Source organism: Gracilinanus agilis, chromosome 4, assembly GCF_016433145.1.
Source record: "Gracilinanus agilis isolate LMUSP501 chromosome 4, AgileGrace, whole genome shotgun sequence".
NCBI lineage: Eukaryota > Metazoa > Chordata > Mammalia > Didelphimorphia > Didelphidae > Gracilinanus > Gracilinanus agilis.
Window position 1 is genome coordinate 434,770,128 of NC_058133.1, and position 10,784 is coordinate 434,780,911.

Below are 10,784 nucleotides of genomic sequence, written 5' to 3' on the forward strand. Positions count from 1 at the left end.
TCTCTCTCTCTCTCTCTCTCTCTCTCTCTCTCTCTCTCTCTCTCTCTCTCTCTCTCTCTCTCTCTCTCTCTCTCTCTCTCGCCCCCTCCCTCTTCTCCTTCCCCCATCTCTCCCTCCTCTCTCTTTCTCTGTCAACGTGTGACTGTCTCTGTCTTGTCTCTCTGTCATAGTCTCTCTCCCTGTCTCGGCCCCCTTCCACTCCCCTTTTCTTAGTCAGTCAGGTATAGTTAGAAAAATCAGGACTTCCGTCTCTGAAGTATTGATTCTCAACTTTCCCCTCTCATTTCAGTGACTGAAATAGGGATTTTTAGCAGTAACCTAATGCCATTGCAGGAGAGTAGGAGAGGGAAGATAATATTTAGATAGGAAGCTGCCTTTAATGATTTTTCAACTCAGTTCAATTCAACCAAATTCAAGGAGCATTTCTTAAGTGCCCTCCACGTGAAAGGCACAGTGCCACTGAACAGAAAAAACATAAACAGCTTCTCCTAAAGATACTTAATGGGGGTGGGGGGAAAGGGGTGCGAATTGCTTTTGTGTATTGGAAGTGGCCGGAAGTGGGGTGAAAGCCTGATGGAGATTCTAATTCTGATTGTGATTTCTGAATGTGTATGCTCGCCACCTCCAATCCCTTTCAGCAATTGTCATTAGAACTTTCCACCTAGCTAGGAATATTATATCCTGTCTGGGCTGAATCAATCCAGAACAATCAAATAGTTTTAGTTTAAATGGCAGTAAATTCTGGAATGCTAGGGAGTTGAAATGAGGGGAGAGAGGAAAAGAGAAGAAGAGGCAGAGGGAGAAGAAGGAGAAACCTAGCGACTAGGAGTGGAAGAGTTCCGGTTATGAAAATGTTGAATTCAGAAGAAAAAATATCAACTACGTAGCAATTCTTGGAGCAGGGACAGAACAACATACATCCAAAGTATCATTAAAAAAAAAAAAAAAGTTTGAGACTGCCTTCTTCATCACCTGTTTCCAATCACTGGTGAAGTTTGTAATAGACCAAACCTTTGAGTTCTAGTCTTGATTTTTACTACTTTGAGAAAAGAGACGATTCAATTTTCAATTTAACAGATATTTTTAAAAGCATCTACTATGTACAAAGACACTATGAGGTGCTGGAGATGTGAAGATGCAAAAATACATTATGGTATCAGTTTCATCTAGTTTGTTATCCCTAGAAAAACTCATGCTAGAAACTCTAGATTCCTTATCCAGCTATGAAGGAGTCTGTTCATATATATGGAGAACCCAATAATATATTTCAAAAATTGATGAATTTTTGTTTTTACATAAGAGTTTTTTTAGGATCTTGGGGTAGGAAGTTTATCTCCTCTTCCCAAATAGAATCTGAGTTATTATTTCACTTGTAGAATTAAAGGGGAAGGGGAAACAGTAGTTAAAGTGACTCTTAAAATTTTTTTGTTTAAGTATATTTCTATACATGATTCATGTTCTTTCCTTCCCCTCTTCCCCTCCCCCTCCCAGAACCAACAAGCAGTTCCACTGGGTTATACATGTATAACTCAATATCTATTTCAGTATTAATCATTTTTGTAATAATCTTTTAAAAACCCAAACCCCACATCCAATACCCATATAAACAAGTGATAAATGAAATGTTTTCCTTCTGCATTTCTATTCTCATAGTTCTTTCTCTTGATGTGGATAGCATTCTTTCCTATAAGTCCCTCAGGATTGTCCTGGATCATTGCATTGCTATTAATATAGAAGTCGTTTCCATATAATTATCCTATAATGTTTTAGTCTCTGTGTACAATGTTCTCCTGGTTCTGCTAATTTCACTCCACATCAGTTCCTGGAGGTTCTTCCAGTTCATATAGAAATCTTCCGGCTCATCATTCCTTACAGCACAGTAGTATTCCATCACCATCATATACCACAATTTGTTCAGCCATTCCCCAATTGAGGGACACCTCCCATTTTCCAATTTTTTGCCACCACAAAGAGCATGACTATGAATATTTTTGTACATTTTTTATTATTGTCTCTTTGGGGTACATACGTAGTAGTAGTATTACTGTATCAAAGGTTATGCATTCTTTGAAGCCCTTTGGGTATAATTCCAAATTGCCTTTCAGAATGGTTGGATCAATTCACAACTCCACCAACAGTGTATTAGTGTCCCAATTTTGCCACATCCCCTGTGTAAATGGAATTAGCTCATCCTCATTCATCGTTTAGACTCTAGCCATCAAAAATAATGTTACCCCACCCAACTTAGAATTAAGTGGGGAGGGGAAGGTCTGTTACCCACACGTGACAATAAGTAACAAATCAAAAACAATGGACTGTGCTTTGGGCAGTCCAAAACAGTATTGACTCAAACACAGAGAAGTTAAATTATTTGATTGATTGAAGTCATACAGGTGAGTTAATGTTAGGATTGTCAGGACTACAAATTAGGTCATAGAAGCATAGAATTTTACAGATGGAAAGGATAGATAGCATAATCAGTCAATCAAATCAACAAGTGTTGATTAAATACCTACTACATGCCAAGCACTGTGCAAGTTATGAGCATATAGGAATATGTGTTTGTGTATATATGTTTACAGAGAAATATATACACAAATATAGACATGTATAGATATATACAAACATATATATAGACATATATAGATATACACATATATATTTGATATATACATGTACACATATATATAGGTGTAGAGCTTAACATATATTATACATATATTCACATATACACATGCGTAAAGTAGTTAAATACAACATAGTTTGGTAGACAGGGCCTTGAAATTGCAAAGATCAGGAAAGACTTCTTGAAGAAGGTGGCATTTGAGTTGCATTTAAGAGGAATCTTTGAGCTACATAAGAAAGGAGCATTTTCTAGGCACATTTTTTTTTAACTAAAGAAACTCAGGGAGGTGAGTTTGATTTCCCCAAAGTCACTCATTCTAGCACTTACTCAATTGGCAACTTAGTTGGAGACCCTGATGGATGCATAGTAGCCAATACTGGCAAATCAAGTCCCAGTAGCACATGCTTCATATTATATACATACAACAACCGACTGCCAACCAGGAGCTATGGCTGAGGCTGCTAAGCATTTTCTGAAATGAGCAAATAGTAAGCTTTGACAAAATAGGGCAATTGTAAAAGAGGAAAAATTGATTTTATTACTCATTTTATTATCTATTAGAAGAAAAAGCTAGTATACCCTGATAGAGTCAGTTGATTAGATCAGAGTCAGAGTTCTATTTTTATTAAATACACTTTGGTGGAGCCAAGATGGCAGTGTAAATATAGGGACTCCCCTGAGCTCTCCCAAATTCTTCTCCAAAGGATATTAAAATAACACCACAAACTTCCCAGCTGTGTGACCCTGGGCAAGTCACTTGACCCCCATTGCCTACCCTTACCACTCTTCCACCTATAAGTCAATGCACAGAAATTAAGGGTTTAAAATAAAAAAAAAATAACACCACAAAACAGAACCTGGAGTAGAAGAACCATAAAAAAGACAGGGTAAAACAATTTTCCAACCCAAGAAAACTCAGAAGTTTAATGGGAAAGGTCTGCCTCATCAGGGTGAGTATGGAGCACAGTCTTGCATAGGCAGTGCCCTGCCAAACCAGCAGCAGACTGAGATCCAGCAAGCCAGTGCTGACTTTAGGAAAGTGTTTTGCAGTTGTGTTCATATACTTCCTGTGTTTGTTTTGGTAGATAGATTCCTAAGTATTTTATATTGTCTGGGGTGATTTTAAATGGTATTTCTCTTTCTAACTGTTGCTGCTGAGATGTGTTGGAAATATATAGAAATGCTGATGATTTATGTGCATTTATTTTGTATCCTGCCACTTTGCTAAAGTTGTTGATTATTTCCATTACTTTTTAGTTGATTCTCTAGGATTTTAAAAGTAGAACACCATATCATCTGCAAAGGGTGATAGCTTGGCCCCATCATTGTCTATTTTAATACCTTCAATTTCCTTTTCTTCTCTAATTGCTACTGCTAGTGTTTTTAGTACAATGTTAAATAATAGAGGTGATAGTGGGCATCCTTGTTTTACTCCTGATCTTATTGGGAAAGCTTCTAATTTATCCCTATTGCATATGATGCTTTTAGATATATACTGTTTATTATTTTTAGGAAAAGTCCTTTTATTCCTATACTTTCTAGTGTTTTCAATAGGAATGGGTGTTGTATTTTGTCAAAGGCTTTTTCGGCATCTATTGAGATAATCATGTGGTTTTTGTTGGTTTGCTTGTTAATATGGCCAATTATGTGGATGGTTTTCCTAATGTTGAATCATCCTTGCATTCCTGGTATAAATCCCACCTGATCATAATGAATAACCCTCTTGATCACTTGCTGGAGTCTTTTTGCTAGTATTCTATTTAAGATTTTTGCATCTATGTTCATTAGGGAGATTGGTCTATAGTTTTCTTTCTCTGTTTTTGGTCTGCCTGGCTTTGGAATCAGTACTATATTAGTGTCATAAAAGGAATTTGGCAAAATTCCTTCTTTGCTTATTATGTGAAATAATTTGTATAGTATTGGGATTATTTTGTTCTTTAATTGTTTGATAGAATTCACTTGTGACTTCATCAGGCCCTCGCAATTTTTTCTTAGGGAGTTCTTTGATGGCTTGTTCAATTTCTTTTTCTGATATGGGATTATTTAAATATTCTATTTCTTCTGCTGTTAATCTAGGCAATTTATATTTTTGTAAACATTCATCCATATTACCTAGATTGCTATATTTATTGCCATATAATTGGGCAAAATAGTTTTTAATGACTGCCTTAATTTCCTCTTCATTAGAGGTGAGGTCTCCTTTTTCATCTTTGATACTGTTAATTTTGTTTTCTTCTTTACTTTTTTAATTAGATTTACCAGTACTTTGTCTATTTTATCTGTTTTTTCAAAGTACCAGCTTCTAGTTTCATTTATTAATTAAATAGTTCTTTTAGTTTTGATTTTATTAATTTCTCCTTAGATTTTAAGTATTTCTGATTTTGTTTTCATCTGGGTATTTGTTCAGTTTCTAGTTTTTTAAGTTGCATGCCCAACTTATTGACCTCTGCCCTCACTAATTTGTTAATATATGCATTCAGTGATACAAATTTTCCCCTTAAAACTGCTTTGGCTGCAATTCATAGGTTTTGGTAAGAAGTCTCATTGTTGTTATTCTCTTCAATGAAATTATTAATTGTTTCTGTGATTTCTTCTTTGAGTAGCTGGTTTTGGAGAATCATATTATTTAATTTCCAATTAGCTTTTGGTTTGCCTCTGTTATTTTAAAAATGATAAAGGCTGATATTATGAAGAAAACTAATGTTTTATTTAGGCCAATGTTGATAAAATAAATCGACCACATGCCTGTAAAAAATTCAAATTGCCGCCTCAGCCATTTTGTTCCATACCTTCCCTACTCCTCTTCATCCACAAGGAGTGAGCTCAGGTATCAAAGAGGAAGTCCAACACACCTTCCCAATATTTGAAGATGTGCTTTACTTTGAAGACATCATCCAAAACAGGAAACCTGTTGGACCATGGAAAATGTAGTTTTCTGAGTGTCCACTGGAAGTTTGTCATTAAAGCTCAAATGAGTCTCAAATAGCTCTCAATAGAGCACCAGAAATTCTAAATAACACACCTCTCCATGTATCCTTGCTAATAAATATTTTTATTGCATTATGATCTGATAAGTTTGCATTTATTATTTCTACTTTTTTGTATTTGTTTGCTATGTTTCTATGCCCTAGTACAAGGTCAATCTTTGTGAATGTTCCCTGTGCTGCTGAAAAGAAGATGTATTCCTTTTGTCTCTATTTATTTTTCTCCATATATTAATTCAAATTTTTCTAAGATTTCATTTACCTGCCTCATCTTTTTCTTATTTATTTTTTGGTTTGATTCATCTAGATCTGATAGGAGAATGTTCAGGTCTCCTACTAGTATAGTTTTATTATATATTTCCTCCTTGAGCTTTGCCAGTTTCTCCTTAGAAATTTAGATGCTATACCTTTGGGTGCATACATGTTGAGTACTGCTATTTCTTCATTGTTTATATTGCCTTATATCATAATGTAATTACCTTTTCTATCTCTTTTAACCAGATCTATTTTTACTTTGCTTTGTCAGAAGTCATGATTTTAACTCCTGCCTTCTTTTTCTCAGTTGAAACCCAATAGATTTTGCTCCAGCCAATTATTTTTACTCTATGTATGTCTACCTGTCTCATGTGCGTTTCTTGTAGACAACATATGGTAGGATTTTGGTTTCTAATCCACTCTGCTATTTGCTTCCATTTTATGGGCAAGTTCATCCCATTCACATTCAGAGTTATAATTATCAACTGTGTATTCCCAGACATTTTGATTCCCTCTCCTTGTCCTGCCCTTTCTTCTTTCACTATTTCCTTCTATACAAGTGTTTTGTTTATAATCAGTTCCCCTGATCCCCTCCCTTATTGTACTTCTCTTTTCCCCGCTCCCTTCTTATTCCCCACTTATTGTTCTTAAGGGAATTTTTAAGTTATGCTCCCCTCTGTTCTCTCCCTCTCTAGTATTGCTTCCCTCCCCACCAGTATATTTGTTACCCTTCTACTTTTCTATAGGGTGGGAATCAATTCTTTTACCCAATGGATCTGATTGTTCTTCCCTCTTTAAGTTAATTTCAATGCTCTTAAGAATTAAGTATTTCCTTTCTCCAACCTCTTCACCCTTCCATTGTATTCATCTTATCCCCTGTTTCCCCCACATGATTCTTTATGAAATATAAATTTACTCCATCTTGTCTGTTTTCCCATTTCTTTTAATATTATCTCCTTTTGTTACCTCTAGTTTTAAATATATTTATACACACACACGCACACACACACACATATCTTGACATTTCATTCTATACAGTTTGTCCCTGTTCCCTCTAAATATGCTTCTTCTAGTTACCCTGTTGATAATAACAATTTTTAGGATTTACCAATATCTTCTTTCTTATAGGGATATAAGTCAATTGAATTTATTGGGTCCCTTAAAGAAAAGTTTTTTTGTTCTTTTTCCCTGCTCTCTTAATTACCTTATGGTGATTCTCTTGAGTTCTGTGTTTGAGCAGCAAACTCTCCAAGTCTGGTTTTTTCCTTATGAATATTTGGAAGTCTTCAATTTTGTTGAATGACCATACTTTCCCCTGCAAGAATATAGTCAGTTTTTCTGGATAGTTAATTCTTGGTTGTAGACCCAGCTCCCTTGCTTTCTGGAATATTATATTCCATACCTTCCGGTCTGTTGTGAGCCAAAGAGAAATAGCATAGAATGTGAATCCCATCAGATGCAGCTGTAGCTGATGGATGTAACTACTCTATGACTCTTTTCACTAATAAAGGTTTTGCTGTGTAATAAATCACTTTAATTTAAAAGAAAATGGGGAATATGTGGGAGGCCAATAAGAGAAACAGAGTCTTTAATAGATATTTTTATCTGAACCCCTCTCGATGGCTTTTCCTTATTGAAAACATATTAAATTATTTTTGAAGACAGCTTCAAGTATTATAAAATGCCTCTGAGTAAACCAATAATTAAGAAGTTAACAGTTTCTCTTTAAGACAGAAAGGCAGAAAATTAAGTCAAAACTGTTTTCACACATTCAAGGTCAAAACTGGACAAAAGTTAGACAAGACTCATCCAGCAGGTCCTTTCCTCCCAATAAGGTTTAAGACTCAGCCTTGGAATTTTTTTCTCATCCAACATTATCTTCAAGAGAAAATTCTTTGTAAAAATATAACTTTATTGTGCTTTGATATGATATAATCTGTATTTCTGCACAACTGAGAAGTCCTTTGTGTTTGTATGTGCATTGGGTTTGGTACACATTATAAAAATAAAATCCTTAGCTCATTGCAAGAGACAGAGCAGCAGCTATGAGCTAACAGAAAGATCTCCCATGTCCCATTACTTTCTTATCAAATAAGCTGTCCTTGTCAGATTATCTGGAGATGTTGGATAGCTTTCAACTGGTCCTTCAATGTAGATGCAGCCAGATCCTGTGTTATCCTAATTGTGGTTCCCTGGTATCTGAATGACTTCTTAGCAGCTTGTAATATATTTTCCTCAGTCTGGTAGTTTTTGAATTTGGCTATAATATTCCTGGAAGTTGTCAGTTGTGTATTAAATATAGGAGGTGATCTATGGATTCTTTCAATTTCTACTTTCCCCCTTGTTTGAGAATGTCAGGATAGTTTTATTGTATAATTTTCTGTAGGATGATGTCCAGGGTTTTATTTTTGTCATGATGTTCTGGTAGACCAATAATTCTTAAATTGTCTCTTTAAGATCTGTTTTCCAGATCTGTGGTTGTGTCAATGAGGTGTTTCATATTTTCCTCACATTTTTCTTTTTTTTTTTAATATTGTTTGATATAGTCTTGCTGCCTCGTGAAGTCATTTGCTTCTAGTTTTTGAATTTTAATTTTTAAAGGCTGAATTTCCCTAGCTTTTTGGTTATCCTTCTCCTTCTGGTCTGATTCTCTTTGTAGAGCATCTTTCATCTTCTTTGCTTTGTTTTTCAGGTGGTCAATTTGGGCTTTTAAGACATTATTTTCTTGTTTTAGATCATATATTTGCTTTCCCCAATTGTCTTCAGCCTCTGTTGATTGTTTTCTGAGTTCTTTGAATTTTGAGTTTTTGAGTTAATTGAATTTTGAGTTCTTGAGTTATTTGAATTTTAAGTTCTTCCAAAGCCTGTGTCCATTTCACTGAAGTTTCTATTTTTTTTCTTGGAGTTCCTTTATCTTCTTCTGATCCATTTACTGTTTGTTCAATTTCTGTGTAGAAGCTGTGGATTGTTGTTTCTTTTTTCTTTTTCTGTTGTTTACTCATATTTTTTCCTTCTTTCTCCCCTGTAATTAGCTGTAATCTTGGTCCTCTGATGATTTTTAAAAAAATGTTCCTTAAAAAATAGAAATACCTAGATGGAAAAGGAAGTACAAAACCTCAAAGTAGAAAATAATTTCTTAAAAGTTAAGAGATAGACATGGGGAAGCTAATGACTCTGAGACTGCAAGAAACAAAAAAAAAGTGAAAAGAATGAAAAATAGAAGAAAATGTGACATACTAAAAAGAAAAACAACTGACATGGAAAATAGATTAAGGCAAGATAATTTAGAATATATTGGACTACCTAAAAGCCATAATAAAAAAGGAGCCACAACATCATATATAAATAAATTATTATTAAAGTAAACTTTCTCTGATGTACTAGAGCCAGCTAATAAAATAGAAGTTGAAAGAATCTACCAATCACTTCCTGAAAGAGATCCCAAAGTGAAAATTCTCAGAAACATTTTAGCCAAATACTAGAGCTCCCAGGTCAAGGAGAAGTACTACATGCTCCATAAACAAGCAGTTCAAATATTGTGGAGCCATAGTCAGGATAACACAACATTTAAAGGCTTCTACATTAAAGGATCAGAAGGCTTAGAATATGATATGATATTTTGGAAGGCAAAAGAGGTAGGCTTGCAATCAAGAATCACCTACCCAGGAAAACTGAGAATTATCCTTCAAGGTAAAATACATGTATATTTAATGAAATAGAGGACTTTCAAGCATTCCTAATTAAAAGAGCTAAGCTAAACAGAAAATCTAGTTTTCAAATAAAAGACTCAAGAGAAGAATAAAAAAGTAAGCAGGAAAGAGAAATCATAAGGAATTCAATAATGTTAAAATAAAATTATCTTTTCTACATATTTGTAACTCCTAAGAACTTTATTATTATTAGGGAAGTTAGCAGGAATATACATAGACTGAGGGCATGGATGTGAGTTAACTATTACAGGATCATATAAAATGAAAACAAAATTAAGGGGTAATAAAATTGGATGCATTGTGAGAAGGCGAAAGGAAAGGTAGAATGGGATAAATTATCTCATATAAAAGAGATGCAAAAGAGCTTTTACAGTGTAGGAAAAAATGGCGGGGGGAGGGTAATGGGCAATACTTGAACATTACTCTCAGACTTGGCTCAAAGAGGGAATAACATGCACTGAGCTGGGCATAGAAATCTATATTACAGTACCGTTATAAGTAGAACAAGAAGGGGACAAGAAAAGGGCAGTGCTCAAGGAAGGGAGGCTGGATTGTGGGAAGTAGTAGCCAAAAGTAAAATTCTTGTGAGGAGAAAGAGGGTGGAAGGAGAAAGAAAATATAATAGAAATGTAAATTTCACAGATTAACAGAAAAATAAATACAATTTTAAAATAACTCCATCTGAGAGAGAGAGAGAGAGAGAGAGAGAGAGAGAGAGAGAGAGAGAGAAAGAGAGGAAGGGAGGGAAAGGGGGAGGGAGAAAGAGAGAGATAAATAGGGGAAAGAATAGGATGTATGAAAATATAAAGTTAGTCATCACAACTATAAATGTGAATGAACTCACCATAAAACAGAAATGGATAGCAGAGTGGATTAAAAGAACAGAATCCTACATTTATTTAACACACAAAGCAGAAAGTACACGAAGCAAAATGTACAGAGTGTAGCAGTAAGGGGCTGGGGAAGAATCTATTATGCATCACCTAAAGTTTAAAAAAAAAGCAGGGCTAGCAATCATGATCTTAGACAAAGTAAAAGCCAAAATAGATTTAATTAAAAGAGATAACCAAGGAAACTATATCTTGCTAAAATGTACCACAGACAATGAAGTTCTACCAATACTAAACTTAATAGGCACCAAATGGTATAGTATCCACATTTTTAAAGGAAAAGTTAAATGATTTACAATAGACTTTAATGAACTCTCTA